This window comes from Oryzias latipes, chromosome 3 (genome assembly GCF_002234675.1).
Source record: "Oryzias latipes chromosome 3, ASM223467v1".
Taxonomy (NCBI): domain Eukaryota; kingdom Metazoa; phylum Chordata; class Actinopteri; order Beloniformes; family Adrianichthyidae; genus Oryzias; species Oryzias latipes.
Window position 1 is genome coordinate 10,304,674 of NC_019861.2, and position 13,185 is coordinate 10,317,858.

Genomic DNA, 13,185 nt, shown 5'->3' on the forward strand with positions numbered 1-13,185 from the left:
ACAATTATTCTACGATTAAATACTCTATTATACATTGAAAAGAAAGCACAAACCGTCTTACAGGCTCAAGCATTTGTTTCACAAATCAAAGTACTTTAGAAGCATTTTTTCAACAAATAACTTCTGTACTGTTCTGTCAAATAATAATTTTAATCATCAATGTGTACAGAAAGCTTAAAATTGCGGTGATTAGCCCCGCCCACCGCGACACGAGCAATTGGATTAAACGGGAGAAAATTTAAAATGATTATGAAAAAAAATACAAAGTACAGTCGGATGTGTTTTTTCGGGAGAAGGACATAGTGATAGGCAGTTGTCGCTCTTTTTCTATGGGTTTTAGAGAAACTCGAAATAGCAAGATGATTTGCACGCACGAAATGTAAATATGGCAAGCTGTTTTACGTACGTGTACATATTAAACTGCAACGTTATTGACGCAGAGGTAGAGAAGAAGTGGCGTGACTTTTTAGCCAATCAGAATGCAGAACACAATGCATGATGCAAATCCGTGAAGTAGCGAAACCGTGAAAATTAAACCGTGTTATAGTGAGGGATCACTGTACTTCATCAGAAATATTGAACCTGCTCCTGTAGGAAACAGCAAAAGTTTTCTTTTGGTTCGGTGACTTTCTTACTTTTGCTATCATAAAAAAAACCAACAATATAACAAAAGAGGCTTCAGTATTTTTTCTTTTTGATCTCATTGTGACACACAGAGTGACACATGAAATGAAGTGTGTAATCCTGTAAATGTATGGCCAGGGAGACGCGTGGAGGATGTGATCCGCTCTCGGCACCTGCAGTGGTGAGCTGATGTCCTGCAGGTTTTTATTCCATTACAGTTTTGGTTTGATGAGAGTTAAGGAGCCGCAGATGCTCCATTTCGTACCAGCGTCTACAGGGAAGAACATAAAGCTGCAGGGTGCAGCCTCTGAAGGGCCAGAACACATCTCAGTGTTTCACTGTCTCTCCCACATCTACGTACTCCATGCTGTAAAATTTAGGCTTAAATTCAATTTTTTTAAGCATGATTGATTAAAGCATATAATGATGTAAACTACACACATTATCGGGAATCATGTAACTGCCTCCAGAGGCCTTTTGTCATGACTTGTAAGGCCTGTAGCATTTAAATGCCTCTTTGGTAGAGATTTGCCTGAACTGTAATCAACGCAGAGGCAGAGCGATCAATTCTTCTGTGCTGATCCATGTGATTTTCCCGCAGTGTGAAAGCTACAGCGGCATGTTGTGTTCCAACAAATCGGCGTGACGGTAAAGCAGTCATTTCAGACGTACAGAGCTACATCGCCACCAAAATCAATGGCTCTTTGTCGCTTACTGCTTAAGTTGAGGGAAGCCGTTGAGACATCTTTAACCCCCCTGTTATGTTATGGGTCAAATTGACCTGTTTTAAAATTTGAACATCTAGGAAAAATAGTTAAAAGTATTTTTTCAGTATGAAACTTCTTCTGTTTGCCTTAATTAGTGTAATCAACATATAATATGAAAATGGTTCATCTGACATATTTGCAACCACCCCCTGTGTGTTTATATCCCCTAGATACTGTTCGGGTCAATTTGACCCAGCAGTCAAACTGGAGGTACAAAGGTGTCAGAAATGTCAGAGTATTTCTTTCTTTGCAGCTGTGAGACATATTTCACCCCCCCCCCCCCCCACACACACACACACACCTTAACACACACACATTTCTGGTTCACAGTGCTTGTATGTACAAAAAAAATTCTATTTTATGTTTCAATGTTATTTAAAACTATTGGATTTTATATGTTGGTCTTTCAAAAGTAATAAAGTATTGAAACATTAAAAAAAAGTATATTTTTATTAAAAACGAGTGAATTATCTAACAATTTAACCTGTTAGAAGTAAGGAACACCATTGCCCTAAATATTGATGAAATAATCGGTAATTGAGTTGGTAATTAAATATTCCCACTGTTTGTAAGGATTTTTTTAGTGTCAGATTTCTTTTAGATAAGTAAACATTCAGTGGGTCAATTTGACCTGGGAACATCATTTCTGTTTCTCACAAATGAACATAACAGGAGGATTAAAGACCCATTCTGATGAAAATCGGTTATTCGTGTTTTCTCATGATGGAGGACATGTATATAGAAACTGGAAGTTGCATTTTCTTAGTATTTCTTCATTCATATGGTCGTGAATCAGGAGCAGACGAAAAACTATCGTCTGAAAAGAGATTGTGACGTCAAAAAATATGCTGCTCCCTGCTCTGCTCCATTCTGATGTAGATGACTATCTATGTAGGTTTTGGTTTTCCTCGCCTCAGCTGGGATTGCTAGCACTGCTAATATTATGTTGGGGGGTGTGAAGAGCTGTATGCTCTTGGGAGAGAGTGTAAACAGAGAGCTCTCTGTAACCAGAGAAGGGAAGGGGGGGCGGGGTTTGCTCTAGGCCAGGGGACTGGAACCTGGAGGCTCTGGAGCCACATGTGGCTCTTTTCCCTCCTCTGTTGTTGTTCTTTGGGTGAAGAAAAAGAAACCGTCTTTAACTTGAAAATGCAATGTATTTCAGGACGCATTAAATGAAACAAAAAAGACAACAGTTGAAGCAAATTCTTTTTACTTCAAAGTCTCACTAAAAACAAATTTGACAAATTTTTGAGTGCTGTGTAAAAGTTTCAAAAAAATACGATAAGGGTAGTTAGCTCCTATTTTATTTTGGTTTGTTAGGTTAAAAAACGTATGACTAAGAAACTCTCAAAGGTTCTAAACTGTTAAATATTTAGAAACAAATGCTGTTTTCTCTTTATGTTTATGTTGTATTCATATCAAAAACATAATGGTTCTGTTTTATCATAATAATAAAAACAACAAAAATTCCAAGCAGCGCCAGACCTTCTTAAAGGGTGAAGTGCAACTTTGTGGCTCCTACTGGGTTGGGATCAGTGAGAGTTTGATCTAAATGCCTCTATAAGTCTTGAGGGTTGCAGACCCCTGCTCTAGGCCGACGTTCTCACCCACAGTAACAATAACAAAAGACACAAGTTTTTTTTTTAATTTAAGCTAAAAACGACATTATCATAATTAAAAGACCACTTATAATGAATCGAAAGAGGATCTGACTAATATGATAAATTCAGAATTTTTTTGTACATATCTACCCTCCAGACAGATATACAACTCCTTTCCATGTAACCCGTCTGCTTCCACTTTCATTAGTCTAATCTCAACCACATCTTCTGTGCTCTTTGACTCACTCTCGTATTGACTGCCTCCCTTTAATGGCGTGGAACATGACTTTAACTACCCATTAAGGAGCTGAATGTGGCATTTCAGGAGTCCTTTTAGCACCTGCACACACAACTCATAATTTCAACTTAAAAGGACACTCAATTGGCTTTCAGCTGCAAAATCTCATCAGATGTCATCATAACATTTCTGCAAAGTGCAGAGGAAAAAAGTTATCTCATTCAGAGATATTTGCCTGTAAAAATAAACAGATATGTATGACTCCAATGAAGCAATCAGATAACATAAATGAAACAAAAAGAGAAAAAAAACCTTCAACATCATCTGTTGAAACAAAAGTTGCAAAATGACCGTTGGGAGTTTTAGTTGATACATTGACTGTATATGAGAACTGGACTGAGTGACCCCTTCCCCCTTCATGTTCTAAATAATACCCGCTGGTCCCAAAAAAAACACATAAATCCCATTGACTTCTATTGAGAAATAAAAAGCTATTACTCAGTCATTAGATTTGTCAGAATAATCACTTTTTCTCTGATACCATTTTTTTAGCATGTTCATGCTAATCCTAATTATTATTTTTAATTTTTTTTACTGTAGTGCAAGGTATTTAAGTTATAAACTGGCCAATCACATGCCTCAATAAAAGCATGCGGTCCTCTTTCTGTGGTAGAGGTGTGGCGTTCCAACAAGCTCACACCTGATTGGCAGGAGAATTGCCATAGAAATGTTAATTAAGATCAATTACTGCTTACTGACATCAACTGGTTCCAACATGGCGGCGTCCATGATGCATTGAAATTATTTCCACTCCCATTATTATGTCATGAAAAAAAAGGCTGGTTAAAAGAAAGTGTTTCATCTCCCCCCTTTACTTCTGTGTCAATGGAGTATTTTGGAAGAGATTTTTATGCCTGATGCCCTTCCTGACACATCCCTGTATATTATCCAGGCCAGAGACTGGGGGGACCCAGACTTGAGCCCCCTGCATACTTAGCCAGTAAGGGTCTTGCCCAAGGACACAAAGTGGATGAAGCTCATCCTGCCCTGGGAGTCAAACCCTGATTTCACATGCGCCAGTCCTTCATGCATCTGAGTGGCTATAAAAAAATGGAAAAGTAAAATAGAAAGCTAGAAATTTGTTGCCATGCCAGTAGAATTTTAGAAAGAAAGCAAAAGCTTGAAAAAAAAGAACAAAATATTCAAATTAACTAAAAAAGAAGATAAAGAAAGTCAAGACAAAGGGACAGAAAAGGAGAGGAAATAGTCCCTTTTGAGACTCTTTTTTTATTGACGCCACTCCATACAGTTCTGTTTTGTTCCATTAAATACTTTTGTTTCCTTTGCCTTCTTTAGCAAAACCTGACAAATGAAAGAAAGTTAGCGCATTCAATAAATTCAATGTTTTTTTCCAAGTAAAAATAATGTGTATTAAATATATTTCTTAAACTATTTAAATGTTGTTTCAGTGGATCAGTGAAAAAGTTTTTTGATTGATGTGATACCCCACAGGTAAGGTTATCTTTAGAAAATGAATAATACAACCACTGCAGAGGGCCCCCATGTTAGTGTTCCCCTGAGGAGCCTGAACTATTAGGACCAGCACTGGTTGATATTGAGATGCCTCATTTGGCATTTCTAAAAAAGACAAGTATGCAGTGATTAACATGCTTTTGGCAAACAGACGTGAAACAGGAACAGCTTGCCAACAATGTGTTCACTGTGGCTGACAACAGAGCGCAGAGGAGCATTGAAGTGCTGTTTTCCCTTCTTCGCAAAGGTATTAGACCTTTCACGCTTTGCTTTAGGGTTTTGTTTTCAGTCAAAAAAGGTTTTTCATTTTCATGTGGTGGTGGAGGGTGGTGCTGGTGGAGGGGGGGTGTCAAGGGAGGAAAGAGCAGCTTTCCGCCCATATTTGAAGATTGTAAGTTTGTAGAAGAAATGGAAATATATAAAAAAGAAGGAAAAATGCAAATGAAAAAGGCAAAAAAGTAGTGGTACTGGTCCAGACCAGTCAGGTATTTTGACCGTTTCCATTATAAAATTCATTAAGCCTGATCAAATCGGACCATTTTTGGGTCCCCGTTGATTGTAAGTCAATAGAAAAATGGAACAGACCAGTTAGGGCAGAGCTACAGTTGAAATTCGTTTATAAGGTCATTAGGACAAAGGAAGCGTTGTTCCTCTTTGACGCCTACAATCTTCTCTCAAACAACAACAAATGACATGTACATACGAAGAACCAAAAGCTGAGCAGAAGAAACGTAGCTGCTGGATGACCTCCATCGTTGTTGTTAGCTTCACCGCATGAATGGTATCGCTCACTTGAACTGCCTGGTGCATTCTAAACTGGACCAGTATCGCTCAGTGGAAACGATGCTAAGGGAATCTCAAAGAAAGGACAAGATCTGAATTATTAATGACAAAGAAGTGTCAACTGCATTTCTGATTCTTCACTTTACAATCAGGTTTTAGAAGGCAGAAAATTATTCTGAATTAAAAGTCCCACTTTGATCATCTTTTCAAAGTTTTCCCAGTGGTCTTTTAATGATGATTGTGCCATTTTTAGCAGCATTATTGGTATTAAGAAACCCCATCCCCTTTTCCTGTCACCCATAACTGAGAGCTCTCTGTTTACATGTTCTCCCACTAGTTTAAAGACCCTCCCATACTCAACCTAACATTACCGGTGCAACAGAAAAGGTGAGCAATATTGGAGCTGTCCAGCCGTACAGTTTGAGCCAGAGTCCAGCTCAGACAAGGAAAACAAAGACGTACATGGATGTAGACGTCTACAAGTGGATGCTTCAGGATGAATCGGAGCAGGACGCTCAGAAGATTTTCCAAGATTTTCCTGAATCTCAACTATTGTAAAACAGAAATTATGTAACCCTTGTGCTATCCTAGGCACTTTAACATTGGGAGTTGGGTCATCTAGACCCACTAGACAGGGCTCTGAACCTTTTTTCTTCAATGATTTGTGATCTTCACTGGTGTCCATGGATTACATGAAATCTTTCCACCTTTATCCACCTTTGTCATGGTAGGGAGAACACGTCAATGTAAGGGTGGGGTCATCTACGATAGCACAAGGGTTAAAAAGTCAGTTGTAAGCTTAATGTCCTTTATATACAGTACAGACCAAAAGTTTGGACACCTTCTCAGTCGAAGAGTTTTCTTTTTTTTCATGACTATGAAAATTGTAGATTCACACTGAAGGCATCAAAACTATGAATTCACACATGTGGAATTATATACATAACAAAAAAGTGTGAAACAACTGAAAATATGTCATATTCTAGGTTCTTCATAGTAGCCACCTTTTGTCTTGATTACTGCTTTGCACACTCTTGGCATTCTCTTGATGAGCTTCAAGAGGTAGTCACCTGAAATGGTCTTCCAACACTCTTGAAGGAGTTTCCAGAGATGCTTAGCACTTGTTGGCCCTTTTGTCTTCATTCTGCGGTCCAGCTCACCCCTAAACCATCTCGATTGGGTTCAGGTCCGGTGATTGTGGAGGCCAGGTCATCTGGCGCAGAACCCCATCACTCTCCTTCTTGGTCAAATAGCCCTTACACAGCCTGGAGATGTGCTTGGGTCATTGTCCTGTTGAAAAATAAACGATGTTCCAACTAAACGCAAACCGGATGGAATAGCATGCTGCTGCAAGATACTGTGGTAGCCATGCTGGTTCAGTGTCAACAGTGTCACCAGCAAAGCACCCCCACACCATCACACCTCCTCCTCCATGCTTTACGGTGAGAACCAGGCATGTAGAGTCCATCCGTTCACCTTTTCTGTGTCGCACAAAGACACAGTGGTTGGAACCAAAAATCTCAAATTTGGACTCGTCAGACCAAAGCACAGATTTCTACTGGTCTGATGTCCATTCCTTGTGTTCTATAGCCCAAACAAGTCTCTTCTGCTTGTTGCCTTTCTTTAGCAGTGGTTTCCTAGCAGATATTCTACCATGAAGGCCTGATTCACACAGTCTCCTTTAACAGTTGTTGTAGAGATGTGTCTGCTGCTAGAACTCTGTGTGCCATTGACCTGCTCTCTAATCTGAGCTGCTGTTAACCTGCCATTTCTGAGGCTGGTGACTCGGATGAATTTATCCTCCACAGCAGAGGTGACTCTTGGTCTTCCTTTCCTGGGGTGGTCCGCATGTGAGCCAGTGTCTTTGTAGCGGTTTTTGTGACTGCACTTGGGGACACTTTCAAAGTTTTCCCAATTTTTCGGACTGACTGACCTTCATTTCTTAAAGTAATGATGGCCACTCATTTTTCTGTACTTGGCTGCTTTCTTCTTGCCATAATAAAAATTCTAACCGTATATTCAGTGGAACTATCAGCTGTGTCTCCACCTGACTTCTGCCCAACACAACTGATGGTCCCAACCCCATTTATAAGGCAAGAAATACCACTTTACATAAACCTGACAGGGCACACCTGTGAAGTGAAAAACATTTCAGGGGACTACCTCTTCAAGCTCATCAAGAGAATGCCAAGAGTGTGCAAAGCAGGAATCAAGTCAAAAGGTGGCTTCTACGAAGAACCTAGAATGTGACATATTTTCATTTTTTTCACATTTTTTTGTTATGTATATAATTCCACATGTGTGAATTCACAGTTTTGATGCCTTCAGTGTGATTCTACAATTTTCATAGTCATGAAAATAAAAAAAACTCTTTGAATGAAAAGATGTGTCCAAACTTTTGGTCTGTACTGTATGTCCCTCATGAACAGAAAAGTGGTACAAGAAATTGTTAAAAACACCTAAAACACAATTTTCATCAAAGTCGGTCTGAAATTTTAATCCCAAACCTTGGAAAGCAGTAAAGATTAATAAGAAAAAATGCCTAAAAGTTGCTAAATGGGGACTTTTAATGCAAATGTGCGCGTCTCTCCAAAATAGAACATCGTCAGGATGACGCCACAAAGCTTTTCACATCCCACTGTGGGCACATCACAGAAAAGTGACTTCAGAATGCATACAGAGTAGACTCCACTTCCTTGGAAAGCTCATCCTTTAATGTTCACAGCAAGATGCTGCGTATGTTGCACAAGTCTGCGCTGAAGAGTGACTTCTTTTTTTCCCTCTATGTATGCAGACAACAGTTGCACCAGCATCAGATCAAAGTTGATAAAGACATCCCTGTGCTGGGGATAGCTCTGAGGACTTGGGCAGATTAAGCAAAGAAGTGTTGCAAGAAATCCATGTCATGAAAAGCAACACTCTGCACCATCAGAGGCCTTTCCAAATGTCCTGCAGCAAAAATCATCACAAAACAACTTCTACTAAAAAAAAGTACATAACTGTTTTATTAATGGTTGTATTTTTTTGCAGAAATCCTGGTCTGCAAGGACCATATAGACCATATATCTAACATAAACATATACACCATATTCACCAGATACCTAACATACACAATATACATCCCATGACACAAAATACTATAAACACAGAAAAAACACAACAATAACACTGTTTCTATTAAATCATAAATATGCAAATAAACACAAACTCCTACGACAAGTCATTCAAAAACATGGTGAAAGATGTGAGCAATATTTTGATTTACAGCAGATACATTCATATTTCTGCCGTGGCACTAGCGCTCATCATCATCTATCGAAGCAGACGTCGGCGTCTTATTCAGGTGATGGAGCGGCGCACTCCTTACACGTGGGAGCGGCTACGGATGAAGCGATTTGGGGAAATGTTGGTTGGCGTTTCTACATAGGAGCTGTGGATCCAAAAATTCTGCATGACAAGCTCAGCTTTGGAAGAGTTTTTTTCTTAATTGTCGTTTTTCCATTTGGCAAATTTGTTATCGCTAATCCAATTTGCACAATTTCATAGTGAATGGAAACACGGCTTTCGTTCTTAAAATGTTGTAGGGGGTTTTGCACGTTTGAGTGGAAACGTCACAGAAGTTCCCCTAAATTTACACTCACCTAGTACCCAGTGAAAATTAATTTTGGGCAACAAAAAAAATGGTGGTGGTGGCACCAGTAATGTCAAAAATGGAATGTGGCCAAAATCTCTTAAGGTGCTCTAAAAATGTAAAAAAATAAATAAAATAAAATAATATTCTAAACCCACAACCAAATCATACGTGTCGGAGATATCCAAGGGAACTTTCCAAATTGTCATGGGATGTTTTTTTGACATTTTTCTTCAGACACTAAAGAGAATATTGCTTGATAGTCATTGCAATGTTTTTCTTGGATCAATGAAGTACATATTGATTGAAAGTAAAGTAAATAACTAACTATACTGTAGAAATAAAATATGCAGTTTTTATGTAATTATTCATCTCTCAGTGACTCCTGGAAGGCTGGATCCGTTATGACATTTTGGTACTATTTCATGCAATTCTCCAGTAGGATATTTCTCCAGTGTTGAGAACATTTTGGGGTTTTACTGAAAACTTGAACCTGAAAAGAATTTAAATTAAATTGTGCATAACATTTGGAAAATATTTTCTTTTTGGAAGTCTAAAGTCAAAGAAAAATATTCAACGCTTTAATTAGTCAGTTTGAACCTTCCTGTGGAATCCCGGTCCCTGAAATTTCTTCAAAGCCTTCGTCTGCAGGTTACTGCGGCTGAACTTGAGTGTGGATCTTACAAAAGGAGCTGGCTGAGTTATGTATCAAAAAAAAAAGAAAAAACGAATGTGAAGTCTTACAATGGTACAGAGGCTAGGATGTCTTTGAAGTCATCCAGATCACAGAGCTTCAGCACCATTTTCAACTTTCTAAATGAGTGACTAATACTTAGTGCTGCAAATGAAAAGAGAATTATTCTTTTTCTAGAAATAACTAATCTCTAAGATGTTTCCCAGTGATGTTGCAAAGACCTGTGTTCCTCATCAGTGATCAACATGCTAATTATCCCTGAAATTTGATGAGAGACGTTCTTCTGATCTCCTTGAGGAACAAGCTGCTCAGTCACTCATTAAGCCACGCTCGTTTTCACCTCGTCCCATCATTTTGACACAGTGCAGGAATTGTTTTAGTCATTTCTGAAGAGAATATCATGCCTCAAAGAGCTTGTGATTGCTTACTCCAGCTGGGCAAAGCTTATAATTATTCCTTTTTTAAATGAGTTCAGCATATTTACAGAGTTTTGTTGTATGCAATTAGCTTTTTGGGTGTAAAAAAAAGCTAATTGTTAGTTTGATCTGTGAGCTACAATGTGTTTCATTGCCCCGATAAACAGTCAGGTCAGCTTTAGCAGCAGTAAACTCAAAACCTTAAATTAAGACAAGCAAAAACACTGCAAATGACTGCAGTAGTATTTTTTATTTTTTAATTTTCGTTTTTCTGCTGTTCATGTTTGTGTATTTTGTCATAAATAAAACTTATCATTTGGCTTTATTTTTTTGTCATCACATGAAGTTTAATTTGAAATGAATCCATCTGCCTGTGAATCTCAGCCCTCTGTACATTTAACCCTTGTGCTATCTTGTTGGGTCAAAATGACCCCACCCTTATATTGACGTGTTATTCCTACCATGACAAAGGTGGATAAAGGTGAAGAGGATTTCATGTAATCCATGGACACCAGCGAAGATCACAAATCATTGAAGAAAAAAGGTTCAGCGCACTGTCTTGTGGGGTCCAGATGACCCAACTCCCAATGTTAACGTGCCTCGGATAGCACAGGGGATAATGAGAGCTTTTTGTTATACTGATACTTTGGCACAAAATATAGCAGCTGGTAAACCTCCCAGACAATGTTTTTCTGTTGAAATTATAAAATACCAACATGTCAACAAGTCTTGAACGAGTGCATGTGCAGATCCGATATTGCCTCCTATTTTTTATTACCCATTTCTTTGTTGATTTTTTTTTTTAGAAATATGTAATTTCCTCATAAAATGTCTATTACGCAGCCAGAATTGTTATTGCCATTTGTGTAAAAGAAATCCAGTATTTAAGTTGTGCCCAATGAATAAACATTTGTTTTACTATCATCTTGTCATAAACTGCAGTTGTGTCTTTTTTTTGCATGACAGGGCAACCCGATATTAAGGCGCATTAAGCGCAAAAAAGAGTTCGAGATAGGTCACTCAGTCAGTCAAAAATTATAAACTGTGTTCACAGTAACTCTAGAAGTTGTTGGAAACATGCTACACATTAGCAGCATTAAAAAGCCTAGCCCAGTCACAATACCTGTAACTTAAAACCTTGTTTGTAAAACAAAGCACACAGACTGATGCCGCTAAAACCAATGTTACTATAACTACACTAACTCCCAACCTTGTTGGTAACACATGAAAAAACACCGTCCAACACCGCTACACATTAGCCACATTAGCAGCTCTGGTCACGTGAGCATACTCACAACCTAAAACCTTGCTTACGACACGTAAAAAACAAGCTGATAGTGCTGAAACAAACATTACTTTGACCAAACTTCTTAGTAACATGACGGAAAGAAAACCTGTCCAACACTGCTACACGTTAGCTATGCATCTAACAAAAATAATAGTTAGACTGCTACCACTAAAAATTGTTACTATAACTACGGTAACTCCCAACCTTGTTGACAACACATGCACAAACTCTGTCCAACACTGCCAGTTGCCAGACAGAGTCACAGTTTTCCAGCCCAAAGGTTACCGCCCAACGGGGGGGGGGGGGGGGTTCAGACTCATAAAAAAATGAGTACAGTATTGAATAGTTCTTCATTTTCTTAACCCGCTCTATCCCTCCTATAACCTGCGTCCTGCTCTTTCATCCGTGTGCTGCGCTAGAGCGCCCCGACTATCGTGTCAACGTGCTGCTATGATGACCGTATTTTGCGCTCTCTGTAGTACAGAATGAGGAGCGCAGGGAAAACAACCCTCAGCTGCAGAGGATATGAACAGGTGAACAGGTAAAGATGTGGAGGAGGGGCTTTGGCTTCAAACTGTCAGAGAGATGGAAACACGGGCGTCAGATATAGACGCAGCTTTCACTGCGGGAGTTGAAGACTTTCTCTGGGATGATCTCATGAACTCAAACATGGAAATATTATTACCAATTAGAACTCTTCAAAATAATAAACCTGATCTCTCCCCCATTCTCCGGGTCTACCATGCATTGATATAAACAGACACCGCTCCATGTAGCGATCAGACCATAACTTTAGCTGGTAGCTCTTCCCACACGCGGCAGCGATATCAGGCTTTAACGAACACAATTTCTAAGAGGAGAGGCGGGGCGTTGCACACCCCCAACAACAGGTTAGATGACAGAGCCCATTTACGTCTCTGCCTGATGCGTTCACGGAGCTTCATTACATAAGATTCCAACAGCCACACAGCCTAACGTAGTCATTATTATTATAAATTCAAGAGGGGAAAAAACCCGCCGAACCGACCCTTAAAACCGCCCAAATGATGCATCCAAAGCAATTTTTACCCGCATATTTAGAACCAAAACCACCCAATTTGTGGAAAACCGTCCAATCTGGCAACACTTAACACTTTTACACGTTAGCAAACGTGTGTTCACCGGGTTAATCACGTTTGCTGTGTTAGCGTATTTGCAGTACATGTAACTCTCAACCTTGTTTACAACAAGTAAAAAACAAACTGATACAGCTAAAACAAACTTTACTTTGACTACACTAACTGCCAACCTTGTTAGTAACACAAAAAAAACACCATCCAACATGGTACACGTTAGCCACGTTAGCATATTTACAACACCCAACCAAGCATTTTAATAAGAAGTTTAACATTATAAGGTGCACTCAGTTTGTTTTGAAAAAAATAAAAAAGCTTTTAAGCCTCATAGTGATGAAAATACAGTAGATGTTTTAATGTGGAAGGAAAAGTTCTAAAAGTACGACAAATTTCTTTCTGCAACAAATCCAGTGGAAGTATATTGTTCTTTGATGCCAACAAACAACTGTGCTTCAAAGCAGAACAGTTGTTGCATGGTTTCATAAAAATGCTTTA

At 38.9% G+C, this 13,185-nt stretch overlaps 1 protein-coding gene across 2 annotated transcripts in view; it reads right to left on the reverse strand.

Moving 5' to 3' along the window:
- The window catches only part of tspan4 (tetraspanin 4), a 287,641-nt gene that overhangs the window by 105,565 nt on the left and 168,891 nt on the right, over window positions 1-13,185 (reverse strand). The window lies entirely within an intron of this gene.